The sequence below is a fragment of the Euprymna scolopes genome, chromosome 21, assembly GCF_053919585.1.
Source record: "Euprymna scolopes isolate OS-2025 chromosome 21, ASM5391958v1, whole genome shotgun sequence".
In the NCBI taxonomy this organism is placed as follows: Eukaryota; Metazoa; Mollusca; class Cephalopoda; order Sepiida; family Sepiolidae; genus Euprymna; species Euprymna scolopes.
In genome coordinates, this window is record NC_136502.1 from 10,418,506 (window position 1) to 10,428,505 (window position 10,000).

Below are 10,000 nucleotides of genomic sequence, written 5' to 3' on the forward strand. Positions count from 1 at the left end.
TAAACCTTATGAATGGAATGTTGAGTCCAAATTACCCTTTAAACCTTATGAATGGAATGTTGTGTCCAAATTACCCTTTAAACCTTATGAATGGAATGTTGTGTCCAAATTACCCTTTAAACCTTATGAATGGAATGTTGTGTCCAAATTACCATTTAAACCTTATGAATGGAATGTTGAGTCCAAATTATCCTTTAAACCTTATGAATGGAATGTTGAGTCCAAATTACCCTTTAAACCTTATGAATGGAATGTTGAGTCCAAATTACCCTTTAAACCTTATGAATGGAATGTTGTGTCCAAATTACCCTTTAAACCTTATGAATGGAATGTTGTGTCCAAATTACCATTTAAACCTTATGAATGGAATGTTGAGTCCAAATTACCCTTTAAACCTTATGAATGGAATGTTGTGTCCAAATTACCCTTTAAACCTTATGAATGGAATGTTGTGTCCAAATTACCCTTTAAACCTTATGAATGGAATGTTGTGTCCAAATTACCCTTTAAACATTATGAATGGAATGTTGTGTCCAAATTATCCTTTAAACCTTATGAATGGAATGTTGTGTCCAAATTATCCTTTAAACCTTATGAATGGAATGTTGTGTCCAAATTATCCTTTAAACCTTATGAATGGAATGTTGTGTCCAAATTATCCTTTAAACCTTATGAATGGAATGTTGAGTCCAAATTACCCTTTAAACCTTATGAATGGAATGTTGTGTCCAAATTACCCTTTAAACCTTATGAATGGAATGTTGTGTCCAAATTACCCTTTAAACATTATGAATGGAATGTTGAGTCCAAATTACCCTTTAAACCTTATGAATGGAATGTTGTGTCCAAATTACCCTTTAAACCTTATGAATGGAATGTTGTGTCCAAATTACCCTTTAAACCTTATGAATGGAATGTTGTGTCCAAATTACCCTTTAAACCATATGAATGGAATGTTGTGTCCAAATTACCCTTTAAACCTTATGAATGGAATGTTGTGTCCAAATTACCCTTTAAACCTTATGAATGGAATGTTGTGTCCAAATTACCCTTTAAACCTTATGAATGGAATGTTGTGTCCAAATTACCCTTTAAACCTTATGAATGGAATGTTGTGTCCAAATTGCCCTTTAAACCTTATGAATGGAATGTTGAGTCCAAATTACCCTTTAAACCTTATGAATGGAATGTTGAGTCTAAATTACCCTTTAAACCTTATGCATGGAATGTTGTGTCCAAATTACCCTTTAAACCTTATGAATGGAATGTTGTGTCCAAATTACCCTTTAAACCTTATGAATGGAATGTTGTATCCAAATTACCCTTTAAATCTTATGAATGGAATGTTGTGTCCAAATTACCCTTTAAACCTTATGAATGGAATGTTATGTCCAAATTACCCTTTAAATCTTTTGAGTGAAATGGTGTGTCCAAATTACTATAAACCTTATTAATGGAATGCTGTTTCCAAATTATCCTTTAAACCTTATGAATGGAATGTTGTGCCCAAATTAATGACTTGAGTTTTATTTTAACAGCAATTCTCACTCAATTAGAATGAGGTTACAATAATAAATTTGACTTTTATATTGGTATTCAAAGCCATGGAAAGTCTCTATATAGGTATTTAGTGTTATTTAATGCTTTAGTACAAGAGAAATAATTAGTGTGATCAATTGCGTGTATAATAGCAGATATATTGTTTTATTTCAATAAATATTATAAATTATTTTGATCTTTTATCAATACCTTTAGTTTCATGGAAACCTTGAAAACTCAGCCCGGATTTGATGATGAGTTCAAATTCAAGAAAATATAATTTGGAAAAATCTAGATTTTACTGTTTCAATTTGAGGAGTTCTAATATATTACTTCTGCCAGTAACTCGGTAGTTAATGACATGGACTAACAACCTGGGTATGCCAAGTTCGAATCTAGTTTGTTCCACAAAAATAATTTAATTTAGGATGTTGGCAACCTTCACATGGTCCCTCCTGTAAGTACCCAAAATCTTTCTAGAAAAACATTTAACTAAAAAAAAAAACAAAAAACAAAACAAAAAAAAAAACAATGCTGACTATGGAATCATCTGATTCATACAAAATGAATAAATGAATTTCTGCTTAGAGATGATTTCTCATCCTGTCTGCCAGTATGATATCAAGTAGTTTAATCAGCCACTGGAATCTATCAGTTGCTAAGGTTGCTCTTGCAGATAATTTTTAAATCAAAGTTATAGACAATGCACTTTACTTACATTTTGGCACAACTGTCAGTCAAACAGACAACAGAAATACTGCAGCTCAGGCCTCATGATTCATTGGTGTAAGTTGCAGTCTAGAATATTCCTTATGCATTGACATACACATAGCAGATAGTTCAAACTCAAAGACACATTCATCAATGTTTTATATTTATGTATATTCTTATATCATTTTCACCCCAAACAAGGGGCAGTGCCACTATTGGGGCGATAAGTTGCAGGGATACTATGTAGGGAGTTGAGCAGCAAGATGTCTGTTCTCATTACACTTGAACTTCTGCATGTCAGTACAGTTGGGGAAGCAGGAACCCGGAAGAAAGTTCCAAAGCTTAGCAGTTCTGGGGAAGAAACTATTAGAGTAGAAGGCCTTCTTACATCTAGGGATCTCTACTGTGTAGGGGTGGGATTGTACTGCATGTCAGGTTTGTCGAGGATATTTACGTTGAGGGGGTACAAGGGTTTGTAGTTTGTCAGAGCAACCATCATTAAAATACTTGTAAAACAAGCAGAGGGATGCAACCTTTCGTTGATGGGACAGAGATTGAAGCCTGGATGATAGTTCAGGACTCATCAGGTTGGTAACTCTCTTTTGAACCCTGTCCAGGAGTGAGAGACTAGTAGCAGATGCACAAGCCCATATATATATATATATATATATATATATATATATATATATATATATATATATAGTCTAAAGAAGCTTTGAATAAAAAAATAAAAATAAAGAATGCAGTTTAGATTCCCAGAAAGAAAGAAAAATATATTAATTTTAATCTATTGCAGACTAAGTACCTACATAATCCGATTTCTAAAAATTTTATAATGACCAAAGAGAATTCATTTATATATGGATGGAAAAAAAATGGCTTTAACTAAAATTGTTAAATAGGAATAGACTTAGCACTTGCATCAACCGATTTCGCAAAAGACTTCAATTTTAAAACAGAATTTAATACATAAGAATGAAAAGAGAAAACCTTAACTAAAATTCTGTAAATAGAAAACAGATATATATATATATATATATATATATATATATATATATATATATATATATATATATAGTGTCAGCAGAACAAAAAAAAAACAGAGCTCAATGGCAACATGCAAGAACAAAAACTGCACATATTATGTACATAATTATATAATATTTACTTGAATGAACATTTTAGTGACTCAAGCTTTATGCCCTAGATCAGTCAGAGATTTTATTATGATTCTGGTTGGTTGTTTTTGTTTTACGGCATATCAACCTTTTTCAGGTTATTTAATGCCGAATCTAGTTATTTTGAGGAACGATTTTTAATGGAGTATATATATATTTTTTTTTAAGTCAGATTCTTTAACCCATAGTTGGGACCCTAACAGGTACTACCACTCCGGATCAGAGTGGACCTGGGAGCAATGGCAATTAAAGGGTGGCTCCACACTCCGCAAGGCCCGCAAGGTGGGGCCTCACCATCGGAGATAGTTTTAGGTCATATCCAGGACCTATAATGATTCTGGTTGAAAAGTAGCCTCAGGTGGGGGTGAGGTGGGGTTAGCATTCGTGGACATAACTTTTGGAAAAATCTTTCTCAATGGATTTTTTAAAAAACTACATTCCCAAATGACCGATGAACATGCAGTATCCTCTTCAACAAGAATCTTTGATGCATCCAAGGTGTGAAAGTTGGATGCATAAAATGGCACTTAAGTGTATAGTATGTAAATAATAAACTTATATACATTTTTTTATTATTTTATTCAATTTAGGCAAACAAAATTATTATAGGGGGCTATGATAAATCTAATGTTTCCATCTAAAAAGATATCGTCAGGTGACAAAATACTTCTGGTCTGTAGGTAGAAGGAAAACAGTGAGTAGGAAGAGAGTTCCACAACCTTGCAGTCGTTGGAACGAAGCTATTGAAATAGAAGCTATATTACAATGAGGTATTAAAACATCGAATTGATGGAAACTCTAAATCCATGGGTCAAACGAGCTGGTACAAAGGAAGCAGGGAATGGATCAGACAATTCTGAGGAACACATGCCATAATAGCATTTGTAGAAAAGACTGAGACTAGCAACATCGTGTCTGTAAGAGAAAGATTACAGCAAAGACTTATTTATTACTGTGGGCCGGCTGCAGTGTTATTTCTAATTGTGAAAAACATATATATATATATATATATATACACACAAGTTATATAAAATATATTATTTTTGTTTAAATTTTTATTTTATGACATGAGGAGACATAAAATGTCTTTCAGATAGAGAATTTTTAATGGGGCACTGTGATCTTAAAGGTTTCAAAAATGGAATAATGCTTGCAAACAGAAGGACACAAAATGTAATCGAAGATTCCATATAAAAAAGATAATTTTTGTTTTTACATGTAATAGTATAAAACTCTTGAAAAATATAACAGATTTATATTACTTTATATATATATATATATATATATAGTAAGTTATAAAATATATATGGCGATTAAGCTACACTGAATATTCCGCGTTTCATCCACTCTAGGACTCTTTAGGCTTATATATATATAGGAAATATGTTTTTCAATTGTATTTCATCTTTTATTTATACCAATCCTTTAATTTATTAAGTTCACTGTAATTACAGAGCGTATAATGAATAAATGACAACAGTCTATATTCCAAATTTCAATATGTTCACCATCTTACAATTTATTCCTTCGCAAAATGATCTATTTAATTATTATATCAATCAATGAATCTATTCTGCCCTTAACTCCTCAGAAGAAATAGCACTTATCAATTCTTTAAAGGAAAAGAAAATGCATATAAGCTTGGTTCCTTCTGAGGAGTTAAGGGCAGAATAGATTCATTGATAGATATAATAATTGAATGAATGATTTTGCGCTATAAAACAGGTACTGTCAAGAACTGTGCATGTTAACATACTTAAAGAAATAAATTGTAAGATGGTCAATATATTGAAATTTAGAATAGAGACTTTATATATCTATATATATATATATATATATATATATATATATATATATATATATTAAGCAATGCTCTTTGTGTAAACAAATCGAGCTTCGGCATTTGGACGATGTGAAAACATTGTTAATTCAACACCCGCTCAGCAGCAGCCATATAGAGTAATGGTTAGAAGCTTTGACTGTCATTTGGGCGTCAGGTTTCGATCCTAGCTTGAGGTAGTTGCCTGTCTAGCCGCACTGATGAGTTGTGATATAGCAAAACAGTACGGTATGTCGATGACTATATATATATATATATATATATATATATATATATATATATATATAATTTACAGTTTTTGTATTTAAATTTCATTCAGGAAAAATATAATTTTCAAAACAAAAATTTATTGTTTTAACAAAGAATACAAAATTTAAAGTAAATTTCTTAATCCATTGATTTTCGGTGTAGGCTCATCTCCTCAAAATAAAAGTCATTAGCAAAATATTAAATCTGGTTTGAAATAATTTTGCTATTCAGCACATACATAGAAAATATATTAAATATTAAAATCTTTTTAAGGGACACAGAGAAAGAAAATATGGGTTGAAACAAAAAAAGGATATTGGTTTTTGGTAATCCTTGAATAAAAAGGATGATGTTATTAGGTTTCAGATTGGTTTCTTGAAACCACAAGATTCATATATATATATATATATATATATATATATATATACATATATATATATATATATATATATATATATATATATATATAACTTTTATGCATGTAAAAATATTTTTACAAAATAATTAATAAAAGTAAAATATAATATAAACACTTTTTTAAATTAGTCCAATCAAAAAAAAGAGGTGACACAAAACAAACGGGGAGGTAACTCCCTCATCGCTTAGGAAGCGAAATGTAATACAAAAAGCAGTGTTTCAAAACTCATTGGATTTTGATCATATCCTTTTTCTCCTTTTTCCCCGTTTCTTGCTTTATTAATCTCATTGAATCCCTATAAAGTGTCTATGACCTTTTTTTAATGCAAATATGATTGCTTTCATATTGTTTGTTTCATTTAATGCATTAATTTGCAAAATTTATTGTATATTTTGCAAATTTCTTCCCTCTGATGAGAAAAATTGCATTCTATGAAACTCCATGGAATAAGGGTTTTCTTGTTTATTTGTACTCCTTGTTGAATAATTAAGTTTTGTATACCTTCTTTACAGACTTATAGGTTTTTTTTTTGAAAATTTGAATAAATGTTTCATTGTCTACAACTCATCAGAGTGGCTGAATCTAGCGTGATTCGAAATCGGGACTTCATATTTAGAAGCTTAAACCTCTACCCCTGAGCTATCTCACGTGACTGCTGGATGTATTGCGTTTTTTTATGTAGATGTTATTTATTTGTTTTTGTGATACTTTTGAATGTATTCAATGATTTTCCCTTTTACCAATTTGATAACCCCAAAATGGGGAGCGGCATATATATTGTTCAAATGTTTAAAATACAGCAGTCGCATGAGATAGCCCAGGGGTAGAGATTTAGGCTTCTAACCATGGGGTCCCAATTTCGAATCTCACTAGATTCAGCCACTCTGATGAGTTGTAGACGACGAAACAAGCATATGTCAGTGGATAATTATATTTTAAACAATATATATATATATATATATATATATATATATATATATATATATATATATATGAATGAATGGCATATAAGTTCAAGGTGTTATTATAAAAAAAAGTTAGAATAGCTTCAAAGCTAGACACACACTGGCATTACCATTTGATACACTTGTACTAATAAAAATAAGTAACGGATATATTAAAAGGCATTAAAAGAGGAAAATAAACACTCACCTGCTATTATGAGCTTGTATTTGATAAAAAATCCACTGTTGAAAAGTTCTGCCATTTTCTTAAGAATGTTGGTAATATTGAATCCTTTTTCAGTCATGTCTTGAATGCTGACTATGTGAGGGTTGCATGCAGCTCAAACATTGTTATGAAGATAATATCCTTAAAGTTTGCAGTGATACACATCTATGTAAAAATCCAATTCTTTGTGATTATGTGGCGTTTGGTAGTAAAAAAAAAGGCAAAGAAATGCAGTCACCATAAATAGGATATCTATGGCCCCTTAAATACTGCAGTAGGTGCTGTGTGTGCTTATATGCACAGTGTTATTTGAGAACTCTGCTTATTTAGTATTTCATTTATATAGAACTTGAAATGACCAACGTAGTTTATTATTGATTCACTTATATTGTAATTAACCAATCACAAACCTCTAAAATTTTGATGATAATTAAAAGTTCCAAGCATTTAATTTAAAATTTTATATAATACAGAATATGCATAACGCTATTAAAAAAGGAGATATGAATTAGCCGTTTAAGTAATTTTTTTTTCTTTCAGTAAATACTAGCTGGAAGATCCGACGTTGCCCATGATTGAATTAGGATCAACGAATGTTCCACATTTCCAATACTTTTATTATCATCAAACTCGACGAAATTGCCCATTTTTCAATCAAATCGATTGACTGCCTGCTCTAGTCATGGATGACCACAATGTAGACTATAATATATTGTGGACAATACGTTATAGTCTACATTGCACTGTAGAGAACCTACGGTTGATTTTATAAAATTATTTTTATATAATGGCTTTAATTAAAGATTAAAATGCAAAAGTCAAGTATCATAGTTCAACTATGCTCTAAACAGAAACATTCATTTCGAACGTGCCCTGCCTTATAAAAGAACCTCCTGTTGATTTTATATGCTGGGCCCTTCTGCTTGTGTGAAGATAAAACTTCTAAAATGCAATTGTGATGTTTGGCTTAAGTTAAAATCTGATTGTTTCCTCTTTAAGTGGATTTTTTCGATTATTAATTTTCCATACTTATCTGGGGCATTCCGATATAAAACCTATCTAAGAACACTGCCAGACGCATGAAGTACATTTGTGTGAAATAAAAAGAAATTGGCCTAGCTGTTTTGAACTCCATAAGAAACAAACTTGCACGTAAGAGCATTTTATATATATGTAAAGATAATTTTCTTGATAGAATATTTTCTATAATTTAATTTGGAGGATTTATTTGGTTTGTTTTACAGGAGTACAATTCATTTTGCATTATTTTATGTCAAACACCAATATTTACTGTAAACTAAACACTAAAGTTCTACCCGAAAACACTATTAATAATTTATTTAAATTAATTACTAGCTGTCATTAGCAAGAATGCAACACTCTTTACAAATGAATAGAGCTCTACTTGACATTTGATATTATTTATATAAAAAGTAATATTTCTCTTCCCCCATGGCTTGTGACACAGAGGATAGAAGCTTTGTTGAGAAAAAACATTGGACTTTAATCTTAGCTTGAATCACTTGCCTGTTGAGCCAAATTGAAGAACTATGATGCATAGATACAGTCTCTATGTGGATGACTATATATATATATATATATATATATTTACTATATATATTTTTTAATAAATATTATCTATATCCACAAACATGCATGTTTCATTTTTTTAGGCTAATCAGTCTTGCTATATACAGTAAACCAGCGATCATATATATATATATATATATATATATATATATATATATATATATATATATATATATATATGTGTGTGTGTGTGTGTGTGTAAATTAATAAAGATTTTTTCCTGCGATAGAAGTATTGTTTAAATTTAAATTGAAATACATAAGTTTACGTTTAAAAGCAATACAAGAGATTTAAAAAAGGAACAAATTTATTAAACAAATAAATGTTTTTTTAATCTGTGTTGTATTCGCTTTTAAATGTAATCTTACGTATTTCAATATATATATATATATATATATATATATATATATATATATATATATATATATATATATATATATTGAATATAGAATTATAATACTTATATAAATGATCAAATTTTATTTTAAATAAAGCCTTGAAATTAAGAAAAAAAAATGGATTTCAATGATATAGTTATGTAAATATATCCTTATTTGCATAAGGCACATAGAAACTGAATTTGCTATTGATAAGTATATTTGCATGATCCAAGGATCAAGGTATATCTCTATGCTCTGTAAAAAGTGTTATGCATAAACATATAAATGTAAATATACTTTATGTCTAGCATATGTGGGCGATAATACATTATCTATTTAAAAAATGGCTTGCTCCCTTCAAGGGCAAATTTAGACACAAGGTTAGCTTTGAAAGTGGAGGAAAAACTATGGATAGGTATGCAAGTAAGAGGGAAGATCACTTTTCAATGTTTTATAATAATTATCTCCCTTGTATAATGAAGGACTCCTCCAACAGACGCCACCTTGAATTAACACGCTCTTTCATACTAAAGCGGTATCTTCAGGATGTAAGTCTGAGGTATGAATATGTAGACCCCTGGGGTCTTATTTGGAAGGATCCTCCTCTCAACTTCACTGATAGTCCCAGACAGATATTGATTATGATTTTTGGTATCTGCTTGGATTAAGGAATTGCTAGAAAGTGACAAGTATGCTATTCCATCACGTTCAAGGTTTCACTCTAATTCGTGATGACTTTAAATAGACAAGAATGTTCATTTACTCTTGGTTATCTTGCTGAATGTCTAATCATCTTCATCATCAAAAGCATCTGGTGATGAGCCATTTAACAATGAGGGGATCATGAGGTAAGTAGATATCACCAAACACAGTGCATATCATTATATATTTTTGATTGCCCTACGAAACAATTTCGGTATTTGTT

The 10,000-nt window shown here is 30.4% G+C and overlaps 1 protein-coding gene across 2 annotated transcripts in view; it reads right to left on the bottom strand.

The window, feature by feature from the left end:
* LOC145241994 (protocadherin gamma-A4-like) overlaps positions 1–10,000 on the bottom strand; it is a 290,561-nt gene that overhangs the window by 242,611 nt on the left and 37,950 nt on the right. The window contains exon 1 of one of the 2 annotated variants that reach the window (XM_080104875.1): positions 7,088–8,360. The exons of the other annotated variant lie outside the window; for it this stretch is intronic. The gene's annotated coding sequence lies outside the window, so the exon portion shown is untranslated. Of the gene's footprint in view, positions 1–7,087; positions 8,361–10,000 lie in introns of those variants that run through there. 2 annotated transcript variants of the gene reach the window in all.